This window comes from Ahaetulla prasina, chromosome 1 (assembly GCF_028640845.1).
Source record: "Ahaetulla prasina isolate Xishuangbanna chromosome 1, ASM2864084v1, whole genome shotgun sequence".
In the NCBI taxonomy this organism is placed as follows: Eukaryota; Metazoa; Chordata; class Lepidosauria; order Squamata; family Colubridae; genus Ahaetulla; species Ahaetulla prasina.
Window position 1 is genome coordinate 301,978,915 of NC_080539.1, and position 15,388 is coordinate 301,994,302.

General features: G+C 45.2%; 1 protein-coding gene across 2 annotated transcripts in view; it reads left to right on the forward strand.

The window, feature by feature from the left end:
- RGS6 (regulator of G protein signaling 6) overlaps positions 1-15,388 on the forward strand; it is a 307,970-nt gene that overhangs the window by 262,264 nt on the left and 30,318 nt on the right. The window lies entirely within an intron of this gene.

Consider the following 15,388-nt stretch of genomic DNA (forward strand, 5'->3'; position numbering starts at 1 on the left):
CCACAATTTGATTGGGCGAGTGTGTGGGAGAGGAGCGATCCAGGCAGCACAATCTTGCATTCCATCCCCCTCTGCTGGCAGCCGCGGCAGGCGAGTCTGGGCGGGGGCAAAATGTGAACAGGGTGAGGAGACCAAGCAGCAGCAGATCAACTTCATCTTCCTCTCTGCCACCAGCTGCAGCAGAAAGGGAAGGGCAGGCGGGGATTGAGGGGTGCGTCCAGCCAGGAAAGCTGATCTGCTGCCCAGCCTGGAGCTCTCGGCAGGGGTAGGCAAAGGCAAGGTGGGGCCTATGGGGGAAATCGGCCCAAAAAATGAGCATGGCAAGCAAGCAGCCAAAGCAGATAAGGCGAGAAAAGGAGTGGCTGTAAGAATCGGGGTGGGGCCAGCCAGTGGTGGGATTAGCTGGTTTGCCGAACTGCATAGAATTTTAACTACTGGTTTGCCCAAACCGGTCTGAACTGGCTGAATCCTACCCCTGCCGGTAGTGGGCTGAAGTCCACATGTTGGGGACCCCCGCCTTAGAGAATCTACAAGGTTATTATGAACATAAAAGGCTTTTATGGGCTTGCACCCCACTGATACCCTTCTCTACACCTTATATTTGAGAGAGAGACAGAGTTGCAAAGTCTTAGAAGGCCATCAAGCCCCAGCTAAGTACAGAAGTCCAAATTAAACATCTTTGACATGCTTGTTTAGCAATCACTGGTTCCTTTGATGTACTGATTTTTATTGTTAGGAAGTTTTTCACACTTTCAGATAGACACTGCCTTTCTATAACTTAAACAAATGATTCTGTGTTCTGCACTTCAAAACAGCAGAGAATAATTTGGGGCTCAGCTGAAACTACCAAATGTTGTATTTCCTGAATATGAACATTTACAATGAGAGCAGATATCAAGGGTAAAACCTAACATCCTCTGACTCAAATTGTGACCTGAGTTTACATGTGCGGGCATGTACACATGCAGCCCACATTCCTGTGGTATAAAGTGGGCAACATTACAAAAAGAAAGTATAGATAAACTAAGGAAGATAAGATTATCCAAGACTCTAAATAGAGTAAGCCAAAATCTTCCAACAAGATACATAAAAAATGTTTCATTGTTCGTGGATGGTTTTTTTCAAGGTGAGCCTCTACTTAAGCCACCACTTCCTTTGGTTCCTCCTCTTTTTCCTGCTCAATGCCCACCAATCTTTCCTGCTGCACTGGTCCAAGTGAGGAAATCAGTGATTGAAGCAAGCAGGTAGCAATTGGAGTAGGCAGGTGAGCAATTTACAGAGACTCTTTGCAATCACTTGCTCAGTTTTGGCTGCCAGGAGAAGAGAAAGGCTGAGTAATCATGAAAATGTGGTGGAGCAATTGCTGCCTCTCTTACCCACTCCCTTTTTTTTCCTGGATGGCATGGTGGAGGCTATTAGATTAATTGGATAGAATCACCATTACTGTGGCACCTGGAGGGAGATCTCAGATGAGTGAGTGGGAGGATGAAAAGGCTACGTCAGAGGTTCCCAATCTTTTTCGGTTTGCGGCTCCCATAACACTTCGGATTTTTTCCGCGGCTCCCTTAATAGGTACATCCGATTTTTTTTTTAATTTTTGTCTTTTTTTCTGAATTTTTTTCTGAAAGCTGAAATCTTTTCTGTTAACTTTAAAATGTGCATATTGCCTCCTTGTAAAGAGAGATTCAACACATTCAACTTTTCAAAGATATCACATAGGTATGTGAGTTTAATCAAAAAGTCTGTTTCTACAAAGTGTTTGGCATACTCATGTTTTGCTGATGGACGCGCCGTCTCCTTTGATGGGAGCGGCCTCTGTGGAACTTTCCCAGGCGTGGGGGTCCCTGCTTCGGTCTCGGAGTTTGGCCTCTCGCGATCCCCTTGTTCCCTCGGGTCTCCGCCTTGTGGAGGAGGTGGCTGTTCTCGCCTCCAGCCTGGCTCACCTGGGAGGAACTAACGGGGTGGTTTTGCTATTTTCTGCGCAGCCCCTCTTTCCCGATGCCGTCGAGCGTGGTGGCCGCGGCCGTGTTGGGCAGCGTGTCGGGTGGTCTGGGAGGCCAGTGGCGTCGCGGGCAGACTGGAGGGGAGGTGCGCCGTTGCTTCGTCAGGCGGCGGGTCTGGGCGGGCGCTGTGGTTCAGGCGGGCAGGCGGGGCCGGAGCTCGCGCTTCTCCTTTGGTCCGTCGTCGGCGTCTGCCGTCTTCCTGCCTGCTGTGGCCTGCCCCGCGGGGGGTGTGGGTGCGGCTGCGCGGGGGTCCCTTGGCTTTTGGAGTTGTCCCGAGTTGCGGTGTGCGAGTCCCGGTCGCTGCGGCCGTGTCTGGCTTTGTGCATCTGGGATCTCGCGGCACCGCGTGTGGAGCGGACGCTGCTTCTTCGCGGCTCCCTTGTGGCGGTGGCGCGGCTCCCTGGGGAGCCGCGGCTCACAGTTTGGGAATCACTGGGCTACGTCATCCAGTTCAACAGAACAAATGAATGGACACAGTTGCTCGCACACTCTCTTGGCAACATCTGCGGCCAGATTCACCGCAGTGCCCAGAGAGAATGCACTTGAGAAGAAATATTTGCAACTGCTGCCGCTGCGTTCTTCCCTGGTTAACTCCTCCTCCAGAAATAGCAATAGAATTTAGGCTTATATATTGGTTCCTAGTGCTTTACAGCCCTCTTTAAGCAGTTTACAGAGTCAGCATATTGCCTCCAACAGTCTGGGTCCTCATTTTATCAACTCGGAAGGATGGAAGGCTGAGTCAACCTTGAGCCAGTCAGGATCAAACTGCCGGCAGTGGCAGAGTTAGCCTACAATACTGCACTCTGGCCTCTATGCCACCACAGCTCTGAACTGTTGGAGAAAGATGGATAGGCAGTGCTGGAGAAGGTTCTAGGCGATATCTTCCCTGCTACCTTTGAGTTTTCCTGCAAGGAACTCTTTCATCCTGCCGTTTCCTTCAAAAAATGCTAGTATTATAAATTCTGATGTGTATTTAGTATCATGTGAGGTGAGGGCCACAGTTACTGGAACTATCCTATATTTTGCAGAAACTGAATCATGGAATCAACTTCTCAGGTGCATACATAGATGTGATACAGAGCCACAATTTCTGCTATATGGGTGCCAAAGGTGTATGAAGGAGCAATCAGGATAGGCAACCTGATAAATTTTGAAGAGTTCTTCTGACCCATTGGCAGGTGTAGGTATCAACAAAGTCTGTTTAATGCCCAGCTACTGCAATAGGTGGCTCTCCAACCGTGCCAGTAAAATTTCACCTCAATTTTCCCCCAAGGCAACCATCTACATTCAATGCAAACCAGTCCCACAAATCAGACCTGATCTATAAGACGAGGAGGAATTCCAAAGTTCACAAACAAGGTTCAAAGTCCACAAAGCCAAAACATGGTCAGAAGTCCATGAGAGCCAGAGAAGCAAACTGTTGTTCCCGGCAATCCCCCAGCATATGGCTAAATCACTCCAAGCCAGACGTTTGTTGTGAGGAGGGCTGGGACTGCTTCCTCATGAGGAGCCTCACAGACCTCCTCTATCCTTTCTTCCGCTCTACTCTCTGCATCCACAGATCAGGTAGGAGGGGCAGCTGTTCCTCTTCAGAGGGGATCTGTTGCCTTTCATCGCTGCTGGTAGTTGGCAATTGATCCTCCCCTGCTTTCATTGGGTCAAGTGACTTCCTGTTTAATTGACCTCTGCTCCCAATGCCAGATGGTTCTGGAACTATGTCATACTCCACCTGTTATGTATTTATGTTTGTACCTTTAAATATTTGAGCGGGAAATCAGCACGTTGCTGATTGGACGAAGCCTCCAGTAGAACTGTATAAAAGGAGAGGTTTTTCCCCCAGCCTGTTGCTGGGTTCACCCTATATTAAAGAGCTGTTGTCACTACCCTGGTCTCCAGCCTCGTTACTTCCAGAACATAACATTGGCGACGAGGATGGGATATCGAGGCTAAGGAGAACCAGAACCGAGCTGAAGCACGATAGACCCGAACCCAGCAAACCCAGGGCAGAAAAGCGGAGATGGCCAGTTACACTCCGCCCGCACCGTTTGACCCGGCTAAAGAGAAATGGGGGACGTATATGACCCGTTTCGAAAGCTTTCTAGAAGCCAACGAACTGCAAGGAGTTCCAGATAACCGAAAAGGGCTTATTTCTTAAGCCACTGTGGTCCGGAGGTCATTGATATCGCGGAAGCCCTGGCAGAGCCAACGCCCGTTGCAGTCGGTGTCGTGGCCAACTCTACAGACTTTACTAAAAACCACTGCACCAACGCCGTCCAAATACGTGCGGCGGTTTGAATTCGGAGGCGAAGGCAGATGGAGGCGAATCCATCGGTGACTACATGGCGCCCTAAGAAGCGTCCAAGGACTGCGGATACCGTGACCTGGGCGAGGTGCTCCTCGAGCAACTCATCCGAGGTCAAAGACATCCGTTTGCGGCGGCTGCTAGCAAAGAGCAACCTAACGCTGGCCACGCTCTGGGCGAAGCCAGAGCACATGAAATGTCCTCCCAAGCGGCAGAGACACTGCAGAAGCCGGTCCCACAAAAGGCGGCGAAGGCAACTCCGGTGCACCAGGAGGAGGTTCAGACCGAATCCGGCGGTGAAGATGAGGAAGGGTCTGCCGCACGAGAAACGCGACAAAGGGGACCGAGACGAATGCGGAAGCTGCGGTCAACACCAGCGCCAACGCTGCAAGTTTAAGGACGCCGACATGTCGGCGGTGTGGGAAGAAAGGGCACCTAGCTCAAGTTTGTCGAGCGGCCCAACCTTCCGCCGAAAATTCAAATCGGCCAATCAGGCGCGGAATCGGCAAGGCGACCCGCGATTGGCTCAAACAAAAAGCGCGATTCAACCAAACAACTGTGGTCATAGGCGCGCCTCCAAGTGGAGAAGAAGATCTTCACCAAGCCAAAAATAGAGAGTACGGTGCCGGCTTGAAGTAGACACGGGATCAGCGATCACCATCATGTCCTGGGACACTTTGGCGAAGTCGCTGCCGTCCGTCAAGCGCCACCTGCAAGCACAACGGCTACGAGTCCACGACTACCAGGGTTCTTCCTGGCTTGCCAGAAGTTTCAGGTTCTTGTTTGGACTGACAAAAAGATAACAAAAAAAAAGAAAAAGAAAAGAAAAGAAAAGTGAAAATTGTCCTGGGAGCAGTTAGGCTAGTGCCTTCTCATCCATCATCTAAGGTTGAATGAGAATTCGCCTATCTATTATCTAAGAGGGGAAAGGAGGAGGAAAGCCCATACTTGCACAGAAAAGAAAAATGAGGGATGCTTTTATTGTTGCTTTGCTAGGCTCCATTGACTACCCAATACAGCAGGCAGAGATAATGTTGTCTTATTTTAAAAGATCCAACTGTTTCCAGAATCCAGAGTCTAGAATTTCCAAGATGCTGGACTGTTGACTAAGTGCCCTTCTGTAACCTAGCCAGGATCATCATTGCAGCTTGCTGTAGGAGAGGGAAACTGGACTTCTTCTTACACCTACACTGACTTGAAGTAGTTACCCTATCATTATAGGTTCAGCTTTTGTATTATCTCCCCTATTCCTATTTAAGTCTTAGTGAAATTGATGGTGCAAACCTATGTATTCCTTTTGTTCCAAGAATTTTGCCGAGTGTGTTTCTCATTTTTTTTCCTAAAGACGTGGCTTGTATTGTATGCAGAAGGTGTTATATCTTAAGTAAGCTTGAACATACCACTTTTCTTATTGTTGCATTATCACTTTTCTTTTGCTCTCCAACAGCACTGCTTACAAATGAAGTCATTTTGTGATGCTAACCATACGGTCGGGAAAAAAAAATAGCATAGATTCTACAACTTATGAAACATCATTGTGCGAGGAGGCAATCATAGAAAGCTAGTGAGCACAATCGTCTGTAGGCTAGGAATAGTATATTTTTTTTCCTAGCCTCCTGAATGATCAAGTTCACTAGCCTTTTTAGACTAGGGAGCATGGAAAGCTAAAGAGTGCAGTTGTTTGGAAATTAGGGTGCAGTTTGGAAAAGCACATGCCTGCAGAATGGCACAAGACATCCACTCTCCGTAGAAAGCCGTGATGTGCATTGGTTGGGCATGACTGTTGGCAGCTATAGAAAAATGTGAGGGTAAGTGGAGCAATTTATGCTCACTTTTGGTCCCTGTAATCAAGGGAAGCCTCCCCAAGAATGGTGGGATGGAGAGACACTCAGATCTATTGCCTGTGGCAATTTCCATACACTGGGTCAGCCATGGAGCAGCACAAATTCTCCCGACCCATGGCAGATTTTGACATGTTAGTGGGCCCTGTTGCCTATACCTGACCTCTCCCACTCCCAATGCACCCCACTTTACTGAATAGAATAGAATAGAATAGAATAGAATAGAATAGAATAGAATAGAATAGAATAGAATAGAATAGAATAGAATAGAATAGAATTTTTTATTGGCCAAGTATGATTGGACACACAAGGAATTTGTCTTTGGTGCATATGCTCTCAGTGTACATAAAAGAAAAGATCATCAAGAATTCTAAGGTACAACACTTAATGATAGTCCTAGGGTACAAATAAGCAATCAGGAACCAATCAATATCAATATAAATCATAAGGATACAAGCAACCAAGTTACAGTCATACAGTCATAAGTGGAAGGAGATGGGTGATGATCTGCATACAACGGTTGGGCCCTGTAATCAATGGAGGCCTCCCAAAGAAATGTGGGGAGCCAGATGAGCTGGAAGTGAAGTGGTCACATGACATCTCGCTCAATTCCAGACCCCTTTATGGTGCTAAGCTGAGAACTATCAGGTCATTTTTTTTAGCTTTTTGTATAACTCAACACAAGCCATTTTTATGCAAAACTGTGTTGCCCTCATTTCTTTTAAAAAATGTAATTATTGAATTTTTTCATGTAATAACAAACAAAAAAGGAAAGGGGAAAAAAATCTGAAAAGTGCAAGAGAAGAAAAATAAATCAGAGTTAAGAAATATAGATTACTTCCGATCTTCTTCTTAACAGACAATTGTGGTGTTGTTGTCCCTCCTTCTTCTTAAATATTTGAAAAGTCCTTTCACCCCTTCATTTAATCAGCATCTTTCTTAGTCTTCAAATCCTTCTTTCAACAAAAGTCCATATAAGGCTTCCAATATTTTTTTAAAATTTTTTGTTTCTTTTCTGACCAGGTCAGTTTTGCCATTTCAGCAAATTTGGACATTTTCGTAATCCATTCTTCTCTTATGAGAATTTCATTATTCTTCCATTGTGGTGCATATAATAATCTTTCTGCAGTTACAATTTATAGTATCAATTTTACCATAAATCTTTTCTAATTCATTAACCATAGGTTCCAATAAAAAGTTCTGATTGCTTAGCAATATTCATCCTTCAAGTCCTAAATCCTAAATTCATCATTATGTGAATTTGAATCCAAAATTTCTTAGCTTTCTCACTAATTCACCATCCATGAAAAAAAAATGTCCCCTTATGCTTTTCACATTTTTATGCCTGGTTTGAAGTATTTTTATACTTTTTTAAATGATTTTCCTGGTGTCACATACTAATTGTCTATAGAAAATTTACTCTTAAATGACACAAAATGAATTTAACACCAATTACCCATATTGTCTCCAAATGTTCCTGTCTATGTTATATAGAATAGAATTTTTTATTGGCCAAGTGTGATTGGACACACAAGGAATTTGTCTTGGTGCATATGCTCTCAGTGTACATAAAAGAAAAGATATGTTCATCAAGGTACAACATTACAACACAATTGATGGTCAATATATCAATATAAATCATAAGGATTGCCAGCAACAAGTTATAGTCATACAGTCATAAGTGGAAAGAGTTTGGTGATGGGAACTATGAAACGATTAATAGTAGTGCAGATTCAGTAAATAATCTGACAGTTTAGGAATTATTTATTTAGCAGAGTGATGGCCTTCGGGAAAAAACTGTTCTTGTGTCTAGTTGTTCTGGTGTGCAGTGCTCTATAGCGTCGTTTTGAGGGTAGGAGTTGAACAGTTTATGTCCAGGATGCGAGGGATCTGCAAATATTTTCACGGCCCTCTTCTTGATTCGTGCAGTATACAGGTCCTCAATGGAAGGCAGGTTGGTAGCAATTATTTTTTCTGCAGTTCTAATTATCCTCTGTGTTTTTCTTGTTGGGTTGCAGAACCGAACCAGACAGTTATAGAGGTGCAAATGACAGACTCAATAATTCCTCTGTAGAACTGGATCAGCAGCTCCTTGGGCAGTTTGAGCTTACTGAGTTGGCGCAGAAAGAACATTCTTTGTTGTCCTTTTTTAATGATGTTTTTGATGTTAGCTGTCCATTTGAGATCTTGCGATATGATAGAACCTAGAAATTTGAAGGTTTCTACTGTTGATACTGTGTTGTCAAGTATTGTGAGAGGTGGAAGTATGGAAGGGTTTCTCCTAAAGTTTACCACCATTTCTACGGTTTTGAGTGTGTTCAGTTCCAGATTGTTTTGGTTGCACCACAAGGCTAGTCATTCGACCTCTTGTCTATATGCGGATTCGTCATTGTCTCGAATGAGACCAATCACTGTTGTGTCATCTGCGAAATATTCAAAATTAGCAGCTCTTTTTGTCATGCAGTCTTCATCATCTTCTATTTCAAATCTTAAATTTATATATTTTTGCTATTACATGCTCATCATTTGTACATAATTCCATTTCAACCTGTATATTGTTTTTTTCTCAATTCCATCTTTCCTTTTATCCATATTGAACCTTTCTTTCTTTTAACTGTGCATATGAAAACCATGAGACCCAAGCTATGTTCTTAATTTCTGATTCATACTGCATTTATAAAACTTCATAAAGTTTCTCTCTGCTGTCTCTCTTCTATAAAATGCTTCCCTGTGCTGAGGTCAATAAAAGTATCTTCAGGCACAGCCTCTATTTGTACTTACTTCATATTCTCAATATGGCACTTCTTCACTTAGTGATTTTTAAAATCCACAATAACTTTATCTTTGTCATGCTATAAAAACCCATGCCAGTTCATTGCCTTCTTTCTAATGTTGCCTTGTCTAGACTTATGACCTTCTACTTAGGACCTTTGATGCACAAAGGAAATCCAGACATTTTGTTTTCATCCTACACGCTTCAGGTTGGGGGTGGGGAGATGCAGGAGAGGTTACAATTTTCATTGGAAGCAATATCCTACCAGCCAATGAATACTTCAGCTTCAACCAAAACAATACAAGAGCACACAATAGATACAAACTCATGGTAAACCGATCCAAACCAGACTGCAGAAAATACCACTTCAGTAACAGAGTTGTCAACACCTGGAATGTACTACCTAACTGTGTAGTTTCTTCTCCAAATCCCCAAAACTTTAACTTTAGACTTTCTACTGTACACCTCACCCCATTCCTAAGAGGTCCGTAAGGGGCGTGCATAAGCGCACCAGCGTGCCTACTGTCCCTGTCCTAATGTTTTCTTTTATTCGTATCCTTTTCATGTATTTATAATTATGTTTACACTTGTATCTGTCATAAAATATATGCTTGACAAATAAATACAAATAACTTGGTAGCGCCTGATTTACTGGAAGGCTTGGATAGATTATTTATTTATTTATTTATTTATTTATTTATTTATTTATTTATTTAATCAAATTTTTATACCGCCCTTCTCCCGAAGGACTCAGGGCGGTTTACAGCCAAATAAAAACAGAACAAACATAATAAATACAGAATAAAATACTATTTAAAAAACTTATTCAATTTGGCCCAAGTTAAAATATCTTTAAAAGAATAAAACCCACTAAAATTAAAACCAGATAAAATCTAAACTCCTATGCCAGTCCTGCACGGATGAATAAATATGTCTTCAGCTCGCGGCGAAAGGTTCGAAGGTCCGGAAGTTGGCGAAGTCCTGGGGGAAGTTCATTCCAGAGGGTGGGAGCCCCCACAGAGGAGGCCCTACTCCTGGGGGCCACCAGCCGACATTGTTTGGCGGATGGCACCCTGAGGAGTCCCTCTCTGTGAGAGCACACGGGTCGGTGAGAGGCAATCAGTAGCAGTAGGCGGTCCCGTAAGTAACCCGATCCTAAGCCATGGAGCACTTTAAAAGTAGTAACCAGCACCTTGAAGTGCACCCAGAAGACCACAGGTAGCCAGTGCAGCCTGCGCAGGAGTGGTGTCACATGGGAGCAACGAGTGGCTCCCATGCATTCTGCTGCATTCTGAACCAACTGGAGCCTCCGGGTGCTCTTCAAGGGGAGCCCCATGTAGAGAGCATTGCAGTAATCCAAGCGAGAGGTAACAAGAGCATGAGTGACTGTGCATAGGGCATCCCAGTCAAGGAAGGGATGCAACTGGCGAATCAGGGAAACCTGATAAAAAGCTCTCATGGATACGGTCGTCAGATGGTCTTCGAAAGACAACCGCCCATCCAGGAGAAAGGCCAGGTTGTGCACCCTTTCCATCGGGGCCTCGCCCCCAACAGTCAGACGCAGCTGCAGCTGACTGTACCGGGGTGCCGGCATCCACAGCCACTCCGTCTTGGAGGGATTGAGCTTGAGCCTGTTTCTCCCCATCCAGACCCGTACGGCTTCCAGACACCGGGACAGTACCTTGATAGCTTCGTTGGGGTGGCCTGGGGTGGAAAAATACAGCTGCGTATCATCAGCGTACAGTTGGTACCTCACCCCAAAACCACTGATGATCTCACCCAACGGCTTCATATAGATGTTGAACAGGAGAGGCGAGAGAATCGACCCCTCCGGCACCCCACAAGTGAGGCGCCTCGGGGTCGATCTCTGCCCCCCTGCCAACACCGTCTGCGACCAGTCAGAGAGATAGGAGGAGAACCACCAATAAACGGTGCTTCCCACTCCCAAACACTCCAGCCGGTGCAGCAGGATACTATGGTCGATGGTATCAAAAGCCGCTGAGGACCAGGGCAGAGGACCTAATAGGACCAGGGCAGAGGAATAACCCCTATCCCTGGCCCTCCAGAAATCATCCACCAACGCGACCAAAGCCGTCTCCGTACTGTATCCGGGCCAAAAGCCGGACTGGAACGGGTCTAGATAGACAGTTTCATCCAGGTATTGGGGTAATTGACGTGCCACCACACTCTCTACAACCTTTGCCACAAAGCGAAGGTTGGAGACTGGACAATAATTACCTAAAACAGCTGGGTCCAGGGAAGTCTTCTTGAGGAGGAGTCTCACCACCGCCTCTTTTAAGGCAGCAGGAAAGACCCCCTCCAACAACGAAGCGTTAGTAATCCCCTGGAGCCAGCCTCATGTCACCTCCTGCGTGGCCAGTACCAGCCAGGAGCGGCACGGGTCCAGTAAACATGTGGTGGCATTCAACCTCCCCAACAACCTGTCCATGTCCTCGGGAGCCACAGTGTCAAATTCATCCCAAACAATCTCAACAAGACGAGTCTCCGACCTCTCACCTGGATCTACCCAATTTTGATCCAACTCATTCCGAAGCTGAACGATTTTATCGTATAGATAACCACTAAACTCCTCGGCACATCCCTGTAATGGGTCATCCCACTCCCCCTGTTGAAGAAGAGAGCGGGTCACCCAAAACAGGGCGGCCGGGCGGTTATCTGCTGACGCAATGAGGGAGGAGACGTAACAACGTCTCACTTCCCTCAATGCCACTAGGTAGGTCCTACTATATGACCTAACTAGTGTCCGATCAGCCTCCGAACGGCTGGACCTCCAGGAACTCTCTAGCTGTCTTCTCCGGCGTTTCATCTCCCTCAGCTCCTCGGAGAACCAAGGAGCTGGTTGAGACCTACGCCGGGTCAGAGGCCACAAAGGCACGACACGGTCTAGAGCCCCAGCCGCGGCCAGTTCCCAAGCCGCGACTAGTTCTTCAGCCGTGCCGTGAGCCAGACCCTCAGGGAACGGCCCAATCTGTCAGGAACCTCTCTGGGTCCATCAGGCGCCTGGGACGGAACCAACGTATTGGTCCCATCTCCCTGCGGTGTTGAGTGGCGGTCCGAAAGTCCAGACGAAGGAGAGAGTGATCTGACCATGACAAAGTTTCAATGACTAGATCTCTCAAGTCCAGATCCTTCAACCACTGTCCAGAGATGAAAATCAAATCCAGTGTGCCACCACCAATGTGAGTAGGGCCATCAACTACTTGTGTCAGGTCCAAGGCCGTCATGGAGGCCATGAACTCCCGAGCTGTCGTCGATGACGTGCTGGTCGATGGCAAGTTAAAGTCCCCCATGACCATAAGTCTGGGGGTCTCAACCGCCACCCCAACAAGCACCTCCAGCAGCTCGGGCAGGGATGTTGTCATGCAGCAAGGAGCCAGGTACGTGACCAACAACCCCATCTGACCCCTATGACCCCACTTCACAAAGAGGGATTCACAACCGGCAATCTGAGGTACAGTGGTCTCCCTCGGCTCTAGACTCTCCTTAATAACAACCGCCACCCCCCCACCCCTACCTTGGGTCTTCAGTTGATGGAATGCTCGGAAACCCGGTGGGCACATTTAAACAGGTTTCCGTAACGCCCATAAGGTCCGCGGATCCCCCCTGTATAAGATCACAGATTAGAGCGGGCTTGTTAACCACGGACCGTGCATTGCACAACATCAACCGAAGGCCCAAGCTCTGAGGGTCTTGGCCACCCGGGGAAGGGGAGAAGTCTAAGGGGTCGGGGCGTGCGATCGCCTTCAAACATCGAGCACGCGCCCCCAGAGATCGATACGACCCCTCACTTCCACCATATCTGCCCCTCCCACTTACCGTGCAAATGGAACCACCCTCACAAGTAGGAATGCAATGCTCCCCCATAACCTTCGAACCTATTGAACCATTGGATTAGAGTCCATGGGTGTCAAACTCCCGATGTTTTTTCCCTTCACGGAGCTGGGATGGGTGTGGCCTACAAGTAACGCATCTGGCCCGCAGGCCGCCAGTTCGACACCCCTGGTTCAAACACTTTCACTGCTTTGAGAGTGTCTTTATGTAGTTCAGGACTCTGTGATGTCCAACAGAAGAGAATGTCCGTGGCTCTGAGTTGAACTGAGTAGTCCTTCGTGCTCACTGAGTGAGGTTGTTTGCTTGCAAGCTTGCCGACAATCAAGCTCTGAGAGCAAGGACTCCACTCTGTGATATGCCTATTGAGCAAAAGCAAAAAGGAAGGACAAGAAAATCTCTTTTGTTTCATTCATGTTCATATTCAAGGCTTAATCATCTGTGGAACAGAGCAAAAGGCTGGAAGAGGAAGAAAGGGATGGGATGCTGTTTTCCCCTGCAGTAATTAATATTTTGTTAACATCTGTCAGCATTTGATAGCTATATTTTAAAATCTGCTTTTTAGTTTTAAACATATTTTAATTGGATAAAAACCATATGCTTTTAGTGTGGATTCAACCTATTATTTTCTGCAGGTGTTTTAATGTGTATTTGTATGTCAGTGTCTTTTTAAAAGGGTTGGAGAAAATACGTTCATGACCCACAGAAGTTGAATGAGAAAATGTTGGGAGGAAATCATGAAAAGGAGACCAGTTGCATTAAGCTCAGCTGAATTTTTTCTAGAGGCATCTGCCTAGCCAGTACTGGATGTGGTTCTCGGTGGCCCCTTGGCTGAACATAGTAAGAATTGCACACATGTGACAATTTTGAGATACAGAAATAGCTCAACATGATAGATAGACAGATTGAACTAGGTCTCCAAATATAGACAATCTTTATAATTTGTGGGTTCTATATTTGCAAATTTGCCTACATGCTACAATTTCTTTGTGACTCAAAAATCAATATTTGCAGTGCCTTTTTGTTATTCATGGTCATGCCTGTCTTCTCTCAGTAGTTTTGCTGGTTAAAAAATGGCCATCAAAACTAAGGTCTTTTTAGGACTTTTTTTTAAATTTTGTAAAAATTGTATAGATTAAACGATATGTCATTAAACATATTTTTAAAAGGTTATGTTAAACTGTTAAAAGATTAACAGTTGACAAAAATATTGTGACTAGAGCCCTATAAGAAGCTAACCCTGTATAACCTTAGGAGCAATGGCTCAGTACTACCGTAGTTGTAGATAGATAGATAGATAGATAGATAGATAGATAGATAGATAGATAGATAGATAGATAGATAGATAGATAGAGCGAGCCATTCAAATTGGAGACAGCAGATCCATCAGGTCCAGGAAAAGAAGCAATGCTGAGCCAGGGACAGCTGGCTGTCCTTCTCAGTGGGTTCCAAAGAAGATTGCTGCTACCCCCCTAAAACTGTATTCATGTGAAAACCATTACTGCCATACTTGCGTCAACATTTTGTCTAAAAAAGCGTCCCTGAAACTTTGCACTCTGAAACTGTCTCCAAGTCATTTGTTGATTTCCTTCTAGGCCTTTTCTTCATTAACATGCCAAGCTTAATAAAGTGGTAAGCAACGTAGAATAAATCCATTTTAAAATCTGTTTAAGAGAGTTGCTGTTTACCACTTCCCAGATGTACACATAATTAATATATAGGTCGGTGCATGTAGCTATTCATCGTATGACTCTACATGCACGAGCACACTAATGAACAAGGGGAGACATGTCAGAGAACTTGTCCAAACAACAAAGCTGAGGCCAGATTGGAACACCGATTAGAACTTTTGACTGGAACTAGGAAGACTGTGGTTAAGAAGGGCTTCAGTCTTAGGTACATAGAACTTCCATGGCAACTGCCTGCCTGTTATCTCTTAGGCCAACCTACTTATTAGGTTATTTAAATATTACTCTATATATTGCTCTTTAGACAGAAGGTTGGTTATAAAATCAATCAATCTGGCACAGCTGGATGGCTACAGCATCTTGTAAAGGCCTGTCCTGACTCTTCTTGAACAACTGCATTTAACCATCCTTTCAATTTCTCTTAATGCATCTACGTTCATGTCAAATTATAGCAGTAGGAAAAAGAAAAAGGTTGGGAAAGAGCCAGCATGGTTAGATTGCTGGTATCACATCAATGTAAATCCAGCAGAGTCTCTTTTCAGACCAAAAAATGCCATCCAAAATCACTTGCCTTTGAGCCTATTCTAAGCTAGAATGAGATTCAACGTAATAATGTGCATAGAGCAATTTTTCAGCTATAACATGATCACAACCTTCTCATCATGTTAGTTGGAACTCATATAAATTGTAATCTATAAATCTAGATTAAAGTACCAGATGGCCTATCCTTGCAATATCGTAGGAGATTGGTCAAACAGTTGTGCAAATTGTATTAAGTATATTATGATGCCTATATTATGAGTATTGTTATAGGACTATGAATAGTAGCATGGTAGACCAATGCTAGAGGGGATGCGGTGGCTTAGTGGCTAAGACCCTGAGCTTGTCGATTGAAAGGTCAACAGTTCAGCGGTTCGAATCCCTAGTGTTGT